A 14,249-nucleotide genomic window follows, 5' to 3' on the forward strand; every position below is an offset into this window, starting at 1 on the left:
TGTGAGATAATAGGCTGTCAGGAATTTGCTTCAAAGTAATAGATTAGAAGTGGACTGCAATATACATGGGAAAAGAGTGACTATGAGTTGTTGCTGTGAACTGAAGACAAAATAATGCCTCAGATGTTCAAGTCCTAACTTTGATAGGGTTAGACTAAGATAGTTATACAGGTAGTTGTAGAAGTCCCAGCGGGAAACTGTGAATAGAGGGGAGCAGGAAAATTTGCAGACCACTGTAAGTTATGATTGCTCAAAAAAGCTATCAGAATGTCGTGGAACAAAGCAGACTTGTTTAACTATAAAACTATAAATAAAAGTACAAGATATTCTGTGGGTCATCAGGTGAAAGAAATATGTTGCCACCCTTCAACTAATTTGAATAAGTACTAGGATAATCCTAGTAACATCTACTCAAAGAAGGCAATCTTTTCCCCCTTTCCCACTTTCCTTTGAGTATCAAATTCAGCTGTCTTCATTTCTTTTCATCCTTTTTTCTATATTCTGTTCTGCAGCAGTGATTCCCACCATTTTTGTCCTCCAGGTCGTTTATTCATTCTTCTGCCTGCTATTGATTCCTTCTAGTGTATTATGCCTGGAGAATCCCAGGGACGAGGGATCCTGGTGGACTGCCGTCTATGGCGTCACACAGAGTCAGACACGACTGAAGTGACTTAGCAGCAGCAGCAGCAGTGTATTATTCATCTCTGTTTGTTTGTTCTTTAGTTCTTCTAGTTCTTTGGTAAACATTTCTTGCATCGTCTCTATCTTTTTCTCCATTCTTTTTCCAAGATCCTGAATCATCTTCACTATCATTATTCTGAATTTTTTTCTGGAATGTTGCCTATCTCTACTTCATTTAGTTGTTTTTCTGGGGTTTTATCTTGTCCCTTCATCTAGGACATAGCTTCCTCTTTTTTCATGCTGATTAACTCTCTGTAATGTGGTTTTTGTTTTAGTCACTATGGGATTGTGGTTCTTCTTGCTTCTTCTGTCTGCCCTCTGATGGAGGAGGCTAAGAGGCTTGTGTAACCTTCCTGATGGGAGGGACTGGTAGTAGGAAAAACAGGATCTTGCTCTGATGGGCAGGGCCTTGCTCAATAAAGTTTTAATCCAATTATCTGCTGATGGTTCCATGGTCGGATTAACGTCAACCTCCAAGAGGGTTTATGCCAAAGGGGACCTTCCCAGACTGCTGCTGCCAGTGCCTCCATCCCTGCGGTGAGCCTCTGCAGACCCAATCCTCCATAGAAGACCCTCCAACACTTGCAGGTAGTTTTAGTTCAGTCTCCTGTGGGGTCACTTCTCCTTTCCCCTGAGTCTTGGTGCATGCAAGGTTTTGTTCGTGCCCTCCAAGACGAGTCTCTGTTTCCCCCAGTCCTGTGGAAGTTCTATAATCAAATCCCTCTGGCCTTCAAGGTCAGATTCCCTGGGGATTCTCAGCCCTGTTGTCAGAACCCCAGGCTGGAAGCCTGATGTGGGGTTCAGAATCTTCACAACAGTGGGAGAACTTCTTTGGTATTATTGTTTTCCAGTTTGTGGGTCACCTACCTGGCAGGTATGGGATTTGTTTTTATTGTGATTGTGCCCCTCTTACCACCTTTCTGTGGCTTGTTCTTTGTCTTTGTACATGGGCTATGTTTTTTGGTGGATTCCAGTGTCCTCCTATTGATGGTTGTTCAACACCTAGTTGTGATTTTGGAGCTCTCACAGGAGCAGATGAGCTCATATCCTTCTACTCTGACATCTTGAACCAGAAGCCTTTTTTTTTTTCCCCTTTGTGCTTAGTCGGGTTTCATGTGCTCACAGAGGGCCACGTGCAGAGGCCTCACACCCTGCTCTTCAGACTGGAGTTCTTCCTGTGGAATGGCTGTTCCAGCACCACAGCTAAGTGGTTTTGCAATCCAAGATGGCGGCTGGGGCTGTGCTGTTTCTTTGTGACAACTCTTTGGGCACTAACACCTGAATGGGAGACTACATTGGAAGGGATAAATCTAAAATCAAAAGCACAAGTCTTGACCAAATTGTGTGGATTTTGACTTAAGAGTGGAATTTTGGATAATATGGGAGTTAGAGACATCATCTCAGGTTTGGGTCTGAAGTGAGTCAGGCTGCATCAGCCCCAACCAATACCCTTCTGGGCTGTATCCTCCAGATGAGGAGAAGTTCAGACAATAGAAATTAAAAAGAAAAAAAGAGAAAGAAACGTATTAGATTATGTAGGCTTCCCTGGTGGCTCAGATGGTAAAGAATCTGCCTGCAATGCAAGAGACCCAGGTTTGATCCCTCGGTCAGGATGATCCCCTGGAGAAGGGAATAGCTACCCACTCCAGTATTCTTGCCTGGAGAATTCCATAGACAGAGGAGCCTGGCAGGCTACAGTCCATGAGGTTATGTAATCAGGTTTGGCCACAATATGAGTTACAAAGCCAAGAAAAGTGGCCACTAAACACGTCCCTGAGTTATGACACTGTATTGCAGTGATGGCTCAGACAGCAAAGAATCTGCTTGCAATGCAGGAGACCTGGATTCAACCCCTGGGTCAGGAAGACTCCCTGGAAAAGGAAACGGCAACCCACTCCAGTATTCTTGCCTGGAGAATCCCATGGACAGGCCACCATCCATGGGGTTGCAAAGAGTCAGACATGACTGAGCAACTAACACTTTCTTTTATATTATAGAAGGAAATTTAACTGAAACGAGCTTCTGAGTGTTCAAATTTTCATGGCCTTGTATTTAGACATTGAGACTGAAAAGGAATTTAAGGGACATGTATCTTGGGGGGTAATTTGAGTAAGGACATAGAAGACATTTTAACTGATCTACACCACAGGGCCATCGGATAATCAAACCCTCCACAAGGAGGAGCTGCTCCTCCAGCTAGAGCTACTCTGAAATCACCAGATGGTAGCCGCTATACCAGAAGCAGCTGTGGCTCCAACAAGGGCCACACCTCAGGTGGGAGCCCCACTTCCAGCCAGGGCTGTTGCCCCAGGGGAAGACACAGCTAGGAATGAAAAGATATTTCCCCATATTCGGGATCCTCTTCTTTTTACCCTGAGTTTCCCAATGGGCCCATCCTTAGCCCAGCTAGCACTTGCAGCAGTGTAAGTTACCAACTGACTGCTCCTACCCTTTTGCCTCTGAGAGAAGTTCCTGATGAAAATCAAGGAACAGTAAGAATCCCTGTACCTTTCTCAATGCATGTTCTAAGTATGGCAGAGGACAGGTTGGGAAGTTTTTCTGAGGATCCTGAACCTCTTACAAAGGGGTTTACCTGACTAGTGAGATCTTTTGATCTCACCTTGGAGGATTTACAGATCTTACTATCCCACTGCTGCACCCCTGAGGAAAAGCATCATGTAATACTAGCAGCCGGAGAAGGCAATGGCACCCCACGCCAGTACTCTTGCCTGGAAAATCCCATGGACGGAGGAGCCTGGTGGGCTGCAGTCCATGGGGTCACTAAGAGTCGGACACAACTGAGCAACGTCACTTTCACTTTTCACTTTCATGCATTGGAGAAGGAAATGACAACCCATTCCAGTGTTCTTGCCTGGAGAATCCCAGGGACGGGGGAGCCTGGTGGACTGCCACCTATGGTGTCGCACAGAGTCGGACACAACTGAAGCAACTTAGCAGCAGCAACAGCAATCCTAGCAGCCAGATCCCATGCAGACCAACTGGCAGCTCAAGCCCAATAAAACTATGCAGTGTATCCAGTGAGAAATGATGCTGTCCCTGAGGCAGATCCCCAGTGGAATTACCAGGTGAATTCTATTGACAGAGATAGACAGGACCATGATTATCTGTTTAATAGAGAACATAAAGACACTTAGAGTAAAACCTATTAATCATGAAAGGGTGAAAGTGGTGCAATAGGGACAGGATGAAAATCCTGCAGTCTTCCAAATGAGACTAGTAGAAGCTTTTAAGAAGTATATAAACCTGGATCCCTCCTCCCTCAAGGGACAGGCTATTTTGGCTATGCATTTCATATCCCAGTCTATCCCAGACATCACATGCAAAATTCAGAAAGCAACCACTGGTCCTCAGATTCCAATGAACAGTTTGCTTCAATGGACTTATTCGGTTTTCAATAATAGGGATATGGCCGAAAAGGTCTAATGCACCCAAAGAAATATGCAAAAGGCCCAAACGATTGCAATAGCTTTGTCTACTCAGAGACCACCAACTGGGAGGCTAGCTTTTCCAGGCCAGTCTGGCCCTTGCAGACCACAAGGCCCATGGGTACCTATACAAGGCCAGTGTACTCTGTGTGGACAGAGGGGCACTGGAGGGAGGATTGTGATTGATGCACCCTTTGCAAACAGCCAGGGCGTTGGCAGAGGGAAAGCCCCAGATGCCAGAGAGTGACAGGGACTCCTCAGCCATTGATGGTTTTGCAATCAGAAGACTTACAGGGCCTACGGTTGAGAGTGGCTCTATCTAAAGATACCATCTACATAACTAATGTCAAGCCTCAGGTGGTCATCAACGTGGCAGGCCATTTAATAGAATTTCTGATAGACCCTGGTGCAACCTTCTCAGCCTTAACCCAAAGGATTGGAAACTTTAGCAGTCATAAGGAATAGTTAATGGGGTTGTCAGGCAAGAGACAAGGGCACACTTTCCTGGAGCCCCTTTGTAACATCAATGGTTAGCTGTTTTTACATTCCTTTATGTTTGGTGCCTAATTGTCCCATCTCTTTAATGAGAAAAGACTTATTGACTAAGCTAGGGGCCACTCTGTTTCTCAAGGGGCAAAGGAACAACCCTCATCACCAAATCATTCTAACAGAAAGAAAGGAATAGATGGAATCTGAAGCTGAGATAGAAGCCTCAGTAGACCCTGGAACAGTTTACTGGTTTAGCGTGTTTTATTGGTACTCTGTCAGTCACCATGTAATACATTGATATTGTGTGTGTGTGCATGCACTTAGTCACTCAATCATGTCTGAGTGGACTGTACCTGTGGACTGTAACCTACCAGGCTCCTCTATCCATGGAATTTTCCAGGCAAGAATACTTATGGAATGGGTTGCCATTTCCTTCTCCAGGGGATCTTCCTAACCCAGGGATCAAACCCACATTTCTTTCATCTCCTGCATTGGCAGGCAGATTCTTTACCTATGGGACACCTGAGAAGCCCCAATACGTTGATATTACCCATTCTTAGACCTACTGAGGAATATCTATTTGTACAAGATCTAAGGTTGTTAATGAAGCAGTGGAACCCCTCTATCCTGTTGTGCCTAGCCCTTATACTGTCCTGACTTAGATCCCAGAAGAAACCAATTGCTTTACTGCACTAGACTTAAAGGATGATTTCTGCATTCCATTATCCAGAGAATCTTAGTTTCTTTTTGCCCTGCAATGGACAGACCCAGATAAAAAGAAACTTTGCAATATCCTTGGACTTGACTCCCCCAAGGATTTAGGAATAAGATAGCCCATGTATTTTGGGGAATGCCTTGGCACAAGACCTGAGAGAATTAAAATTAACAGATGGCGTTATTCTGCAATATGTAAATGATCTTTTTTTTTTTTTTGCTATGTTTTATTTGTTCTTTGTTTTCAAACAGGATAACCAAAGATCCAGAAAGTATTCAATAAAATAAAATAGATGAAATATAGACTGTGATGCCCTATGCTACAGTTAACCTAATTTTTTTTCATGCTTTCCTTGGGATGCAGAATAGATCATTCAGTAAAAACACAGAGTAAAAACAAAATATGGCTTATCATGTACAACTTTGAAACTATAATAATGTTGTACCTTAATTACTTCCATGAACACAAGTCTAACATTACAGTATTTTTTTTTTTTAATAAACACAATTAAGGCTTTTAGGGAAAGACTCTAGACGCATTCTATAACAAAGTAATTCCTAATTTTTCTTTGTGTATATATCAAGCACCTCCAAAATATGAATTCCTATACACTGTGAGCACATTACTTACAATGAATTCTTAAGTAAATTAAGGACAGCCTTAGGATAAGCTGACATTATATATTCAGCTAAGTAGGCAACAAACCATAGGCTAAATGGAAAAAGCGTATTTGTAAATAAACTTCAAAAACTAAGTTAACATTTTATAATTAAATACAGAAAATAAACTGATTTGCTAAAATAAATAAGACATAACATAGTAATCCTTTACTATAAAGAATGCATACCTTTATTGTAAACTATTCTTAATAAGATTCACTCACCATTTATAAATATTCTGTAGATGATATTTTAATAGCAGATTTTTCAAAGAAGGCATTAGATGAGAACACTGTTAAGATTCTAACTCATTTATGGAAAAAAGGGTTATGGAATGTCTAAGATGCAAATTTCTAAACACAGCGTTCATTATCTGGAATGCATGCTTACCCCAGGGAAGAGGTCTATATCTGCTGATAGAATAGTGTTAATTCAGAGATTAAGGTCTCCAGAAACAGTAAAACTGCTTAGGGCCTTTTTGAGGGGTAACTGAATATTGCTGGATTTGGATTGCTGGTTATGGACTAGCTGCCAAACCATTATATGAGCTCCTAAACTATATGACCACTAAACTGGGGAGCTATAGAACAGGTCTTCCAAACTCTAAAATGAAAATTATTAGATCCCTCTGCTCTGGGATTGTCTAATTTAGGAAAAAAAAAAAAACAACATATTTTCTCTTGTGACTGAAGGAGGGGGTATGGCCCTTGGTGTGTTAACTCAGCATTTAGGACGCACATATCAGCCTGTTGCATATCTATCTAAGATCCTGGACCACACAACAACAAGATGGCCACCTTGCCTATGAGCAGTGGCAGCAACTACCTTATTAGTTATTAGAGACTGCTAAGCTGAAGCTGGGCCAAAGGATGACAGTGCTCACACCCCATCAGGTGGTTTCTGTTTTACAAGCAAAGGGAAACCACTGGATGACCAGAGGAGTCATCATTAAGTATCAGGCCCTTCTTCTAGATACCCAGAAGTAGATTTGAATGTATATCAAGCCTTAAACCCTGCAACTTTTCTGCCCAATTTGCATGTATGAGGAGATCAGGAAGAGGAAGTTTTGCTTTGTGATTGTGTACAGGCTATCGAACGAGTATATTCTAGTAGGCCTGACTCAAAGGAGATTCCCCTTGAAAACCCTGATGTTGAATGGAATACAGATGGAAATAGTTTCATAGAAGGAAAAAGAAAGGCAGAAAGAAAAAAAAGAAAAGAAAGGCAGGAAATGCAATAATAAGTGCTTACGATACCATCAACTCAGGACCTCTACCAATGGGACTTCGGCTCAAAGGGCTGAGCTTATAGAATTGACCAGGGCACTTAAACTAGCAAAAGGAAAATGAGCCATAATTTATACTGATTCTCAGTATGCTTTCTTGATCCTCCATGCTCATGCCACCACCTGGAAAGAAAGAGGCATGCTGAGCTCAAAAAATTCCCCTATTAAATATGGCAGAGAGATTCTTGAATTGTTGGGGTAGGACAAGATCCTCAAGAAATAGCTGTAGTTCCATGTGTGGTTCAGCTGGTAAAGAATCCACCTCCAGTGTGGGAGACCTGGGTTCAATCCCTGGGTTGGGAAGATCCCCCGGAGAAGGGAAAGGCTACCCACTCCAGTATCTCGCCTAGAGAATTCCATGGACTAGTCCATGGAGTCACAAAGAGTCAGACACAACTGAGCAGCTTTCACTTTCACTTTTTTCACTGTAGGGGACATCAGGCTTAGATTCTGGGTCTGAAATTGAAAAGGGAAATCCCCAAGTTGACCAGGAAGCAAAGAAAGCAGCTCGCATGCCAGCAGATAGAATAGAGGCAGTTTTAGAAGTCCCAGGCTTGATAGAGGAAATGACACAACCTTGCTATACCAAGGAAAAAGAGGATTGGGCTAAAAATAGAGGGTTAATACATCAAATGGGATGTTACATGTTAAATGAAAAAATTATGATTCCACATGCTCAGCAATGGAAACCAACCAAGGCTTTACATGAAACCACTATGAATGCGAAGCTCTTTGGAATTTACTGCAAAGTTTGTTCATGGGTAAAGGAATAAAAATGGTGGTGGCCCAGTTTACCAAGTCATGTGGCACATGTTTACAAAATAATCCCAAAACAGCACCACTCCCTCCTCTATTGATTAAACCTGTTCAATGCCAGGGAAGCTACCCAGGGGAGAATTGGCAAATTTATTTTATGCAGATGCCCAAGTCCAGAGGATACAAATATTTATTTGTAATGGTAGACACATGTACTGGATAGGTAGAGGCTTTCCCCACATGGACAGAAGAGGTAACAAAGAACTTGATTAAGGAGATAGTCCCACATTTCAGAATATCTCAATCTATACAAAGTGATAATGGACCAGGCTTTACCTCTAAAATTACCCTTCAAGTAGCTAAAACCTTGGGCATAAACTATTCCCTTCATGCAGCATGGAGACCCCAGTCCTCAGGGAAAGTGGAAAAAAATGAACGATACTCTGAAGCAAACTATAGTAGGGGCTTCCCTTGTCGCTCAGAGGTTAAAGCATCTGCCTGCAATGCAGGAGACCTGGGTTTGAACCCTGGGTAAGGAAGATCCCCTGGAGAAGGAAATGGCAACCCACTCCAGTATTCTTGCCTGGAGAATCCCATGGACGGAGGAGCCTGGTGGGCCACAGTCCACGGGGTCACAAAGAGTCAGATTCGACTGAGTGACTTAACTAACTATAGTCATAGTATGCCAAGAGACTCAGGAAAACTGGGTCCAAATACTACCGACTGCTCTAATGAGAATAAGGGCATGCCCCCAAACAAAAACTAAGACTCAGTCCCTATGAATTAATGTATCAGAAACCCCTCTTAATGAATGACTTTTTATTAGATAAAGAAATAGCTGTTATTAGAGATTATGCTGCAAACTTAGGACAAGTACAACTGACTCTCATAGATTATGGGTAAAGCGACTCAGCAAAATACTGTTAGCAAGAACCCTGGAGATTGGGTTTTAATCAAAAGCTGGAAAGAGGGCGTCACTAGATGATCAGTTAGAACCAAGAAGGAAGGGTTCTTACAAAGTGATATTATCAACTCCCACTACAATGAAAATAGAGGGGCATCCCACTTGAATCCACATCTCAAGGGTTAAACCATATAACTCTTTTGAAATGAACCCTCTTACTCTTGTAAACCTAAGATTTTAAATTCTTGTTCAAAGACAGCCTTAGATAGGACATGCAGATTACTTCTGGAATACCAATATGGATGGGAAAGATTCTCCTGCTCCTTGGTCTGTAATCCCTTCACTTACCTGGATATACTGAATTATGACAATTGCTGGAAGAGAACAAGAAGAGACCACATTACCGGCTTCACAACAGATAAGTGTTCAGCAAGAATTTCTATATCAAAAGCTATACTGTGCTGCCTGGTTGTTTATACAGCGTTCCTTTGGCGAGGGCCAAGGCAAGTTCTAACGTTTTCCTGACTTTGGCTAAAGCTTATGTGAGTTTTACTAATAATTCCAGTTGTTGGCTATATGGTCAACTTCCCCTCTCCAGTGCCTCTGAATTGCCATGGTGGATTTCCCCATTCCAGGGGGCTGATTGGCTGGGATTAAGAGGTTTAATCATAGAAGAGAGAAATGCAAGCATGACTTTGAAGGAGAGGTCCATTACTATGCAGGACCCCCCTTAATTGGCATATATCCTCTGTTGTACAAAATCATGGGCATTCTTCGAAATTCTCCCATGATAAAATGGTCACCCAAACCCATCAGATAGCATATTCCATGGTCAAAGATAATAACACAAAATTGTGGGAATACGATTTGATTCAAGTTTGGGATGGATTCATTTGGTTCACTCCAGGATATGGTCGACCAAGAAGCAGAGCTCCCTTATGTTGGAACAGAGAAACCATTCTTGAGTGCTTCGGGCAAACAGGACTAGAGACATGGAATGGTTATCTAGGGTCTCTTGTCACCACATTAGGATCCTTAGAGACACTGGTTAGGAATATAACCAATGAGTGAGGAGACCAGGAATATACTGGATAGCTCCTAGTCCCACCCAGTGAATATATGGCAGAAATATCTTGCTGTGGCTTCCACTAGGATGATTTATTCCAGACGAATCTGCTAATATATCTCAATTACTGAGTCACATGCACAGATAGAGGCCCTAAATGACCCGCTCCCAAATTTAGGAACTATTTTGGGAAAATGGTTTGAGTCCCCAAATCATGATTACAATCTCTCTTAATGACTCTTTTGATGCTCATTACTGTATTTCTCTTGACCTGTGTTTTTTTAGACTTATTCTACACTATTTAACCTCTATGATGGCTGTAAGCGCAGGCGGCTGTGGCCGGTGCACTAAGCGCAGCCAAGAGGAGCTACCCCATGTCTGAGGTCAGGGGCAGCGGCCTAGAGTGCCAGGCTGCGATGGCACAGGAAGGGCCAAGAGGAGCCACCCCGTATCCGAGGTCAGGGGCAGCGCCCGAGGCCAGGGGCGGCGGCGGGGAGGAGCAACCCCACATCCAAAGAACAGTGGCTGCACGGGCGCAGGAGGGCCTAGAGGAGCCATCCCACATTGAAGGTCAGGAAGGGCGGCGGTGAGGAGGTACCCCTCATCCAAGGTAAGGAGCGGCGGCTGCTCTTTGCTGGAGCAGCTGTGAAGAGATACCCCACGCCCAAGGTAAGAGAAACCCAAGTAAGATGGTAGGTGTTGCAAGAGGGCATCAGAGGGCAGACACACTGAAACCATACTCACAGAAAACTAGTCAATATAATCACACTAGGACCACAGCATTGTCTAATTCAATGAAACTAAGCCGTGCCCACAGGGCAACCCAAGACGGGTGGGTCATGGTGGAGAGGTCTGACAGATTGTGGTTCACTGGAGAAGGAAATGGCAAACCGCTTCAGTATTCTTGCCTTGAGAACCCCATGAACAGTATGAAAAGGCAAAATGATAGGATACTGAAAGAGGAATTCCCCAGGACAGTAGGTGCCCAATATGCTACTGGAGATCAGTGGAGAAAGAACTCCAGAAAGAATGAAGGGATGGAGCCAAAGCAAAAACAATACCCAGCTGTGGATGTGACTGGATACAAGCAGGGTCCGATGTTGTAAAGAGCAATATTGCATAGGAACCTGGAATGTCAGGTCCATGAATCAAGGCAAATTGGAAGTGGTCAAATAAGAGATGGCAAGAGTGAATGTCGACATTCTAAGAATCAGCGAACTAAAATGGACTGGAATGGGTGAATTTAACTCAGATGACCATTATATCTACTACTGTGGGCAGGAATCCCTTAGAAGAAATGGCGTAGCCATCATGGTCAACAAAAGAGTCCAAAATACAGTACTTGGACGTGATCTCAAAAATGACAGAATGATTTCTGTTTGTCTCCAAGGCAAACCATTCAATATCACAGTTATCCAAGTCTATGCCCCAACCAGTAATGCTGAAGAAGCTGAAGTTGAATGATTCTATGAAGACCTACAAGGTCTTTTAGAACTAACACCCAAAAAAGATGCCCTTTTCATTATAGGGGACTGGAATGCAAAAGTAGGAAGTCAAGAAACACCTGGAGTAACAGGTAAATTTGGCCTTGGAATGAGGATTGAAGCAGGGCAAAGACTAATAGAGTTTTGCCAAGAAAATGCACTGGTCATAGCAAATACCCTCTTCCAACAACACAAGAGAAGACTCTACACATGGACATCATCAGATGGTCAACACCGAAATCAGATTGATTATATTCTTTGCAGCCAAAGATGGAGAAGCTCTATACAGTCAACAAAAACAAGACTAGGAGCTGACTGTGGCTCAGATCATGAACTCCTTATTACCAAATTCAGACTTAAATTGAAGAAAGTAGGGAAAACTGCTAGACCATTCAGGTATGACCTAAATCAAATCTTTTATGATTATACAGTGGAAGTGAGAAATAGATTTAAGGGCCTAGATCTGATAGATAGAATGCCTGATGAACTATGGACTGATTTCATGACATTGTACAGGAGACAGGGATCAAGACCATGCCCATGGAAAAGAAATGCAAAAAAGCATAATGGCTGTCTGAGGAGGCCTTACAAATAGCTGTGAAAAGAAGAGAAGTGAAAAGCAAAGGAGAAAAGGAAAGATATAAGCATCTGAATGCAGAGTTCCAAAGAATAGCAACAAGAGATAAGAAAGTCTTCTTCAGTGATCAGTGCAAAGAAAGAGAGGAAAAGAACAGAATGGGAAAGACTAGAAATCTCTTCAAGAAAATTAGAGATACCAAGGAAATATTTCATGGAAAGGAAAGGGCTCGATAAAGGACAGAAATGGTATGGACCTAACAGAAGCAGAAGATATTAAGAAAAGGTGGCAAGAACACACAGAAGAAGTGTACAAAAAAGATCTTCACGACCCAGATAATCATGATGATGTGGTCACTCATCTAGAGCCAGATTCCTGGAATGTAAAGTCAAGTGGGCCTTAGAAAGCGTCACTATGAACAAAGCTAGTGGAGGCAATAGAATTCCAATTGAGCTATTTCAAATCCTGAAAGATGATGCTGTGAAAGTGCTGCACTCAATATGCCAGCAAATTTGGAAAACTCAGCAGTGGCCACAGGACTGGAAAAGGTGAGTTTTCATTCCAATCCCAAAGAAAGGAAATGCCAAAGAATGCTCAAACTACCGCACAATTGCACTCATCTCACATGCTAGTAAAGTAATACTCAAAATTCTCCAAGCCAGGCTTCAGCAATACGTGAACCGTGAACTCCCTGATGTTCCAGCTGGTTTTAGAAAAGGCAGAGGAACCAGAGATCAAATCACCAACCTCCACTGGATCATGGAAAAGCAAGAGTTCCAGAAAAACATCTATTTCTGCTTTACTGACTATGCCAAAGCCTTTGACTGTGTGAATCACAATAAACTGTGCAAAATTCTGAGAGATGGGAATACCAGACCACCCGATCTGCCTCTTGAGAAATCTGTATGCAGGTCAGGAAGCAACAGTTAGAACTGGACATGGAACAACAGACTGGTTCGAAATAGGAAAAGGAGTACGTCAAGGCTGTATATTGTCACCCTGCTTATTTAACTTCTATGCAGAGTACATCATGAGAAACGCTGGACTGGAAGAAACACAAGCTGGAATCAAGATTGCCAGGAGAAATACCAATAACCTCAGATATGCAGATGACACCACCCTTATGACAGAAAGTGAAGAGGAACTAAAAAGCCTCTTGATGAAAGTGAAGGAGGAGAGTGAAAAAGTTGGCTTAAAGCTCAACATTCAGAAAACGAAGATCATGGCATCTGGTCCCATCACTTCATGGGAAATAGATGGGGAAACAGTGGAAACAGTGTCAGACTTTATTTTTTTGGGCTCCAAAATCACTGAGATGATGATTGCAGCCATGAAATTAAAAGACACTTACTCCTTGGAAGAAAAGTTATGACCAACCTAGATAGCATATTCAAAAGCAGAGACATTACTTTGCCGACTAAGGTCCATCTAGTCAAGGCTATGGTTTTTCCAGTAGTCATGTATGGATGAGAGAGTTGGACTGTGAAGAAGGCTGAGCACCGAAGTATTGATGCTTTTGAACTGTGATGTTGAAGAAGACTCTTAAGAGTCCCTTGGACTGCAAGGAGATCCAACCAGTCCATTCTGAAGGAGATCAGCCCTGGGATTTCTTTGGAAGGAATGATGCTAAAGCTGAAACTCCAGTACTTTGGCCACCTCATGCGAAGAGTTGACTCATTGGAAAAGACTCTGATGCTGGGAGGGATTGGGGGCAGGAGGAGAAAAGGGCCATAGAGGATGAGATGGCTGGATGGCATCACTGACTCAATGGACGTGAGTCTGAGTGAACTCCGGGAGTTGGTGATGGACAGGGAGGCCTGGCGTGCTGCGATTCATGGGGTCGCAAAGAGTTGGACATGACTGAGCTTCTGAACTGAACTGACCTGAACTGATCAACATTGTCTTGCGAGTGTGCTAAGTTGCCTCAGTCATATCTAACTCTTTACAACCTTACAGACTATAGCCCACCAGGCTCCTTTGTCCCTGGGATTCTCCAGGCAAAAATGCTGGAGTGGGTTGCCAAGCCCTCCTCCAAGGAATTTTCCTAACCCGTGGACTGGACCTGTGTCTCTAATGTCTCCTGCATTGGCAGGCAGGTTCTTTACCACTAGTGCCACCTATGGCCCTCCCAAAAGAGAAGCAACAGTTAGCCAGGTGTTTTTCTGCTTTCCTAGTCAGGCCAATGTC

Source organism: Ovis aries, chromosome 15 (genome assembly GCF_016772045.2).
Source record: "Ovis aries strain OAR_USU_Benz2616 breed Rambouillet chromosome 15, ARS-UI_Ramb_v3.0, whole genome shotgun sequence".
Taxonomy (NCBI): Eukaryota; Metazoa; Chordata; class Mammalia; order Artiodactyla; family Bovidae; genus Ovis; species Ovis aries.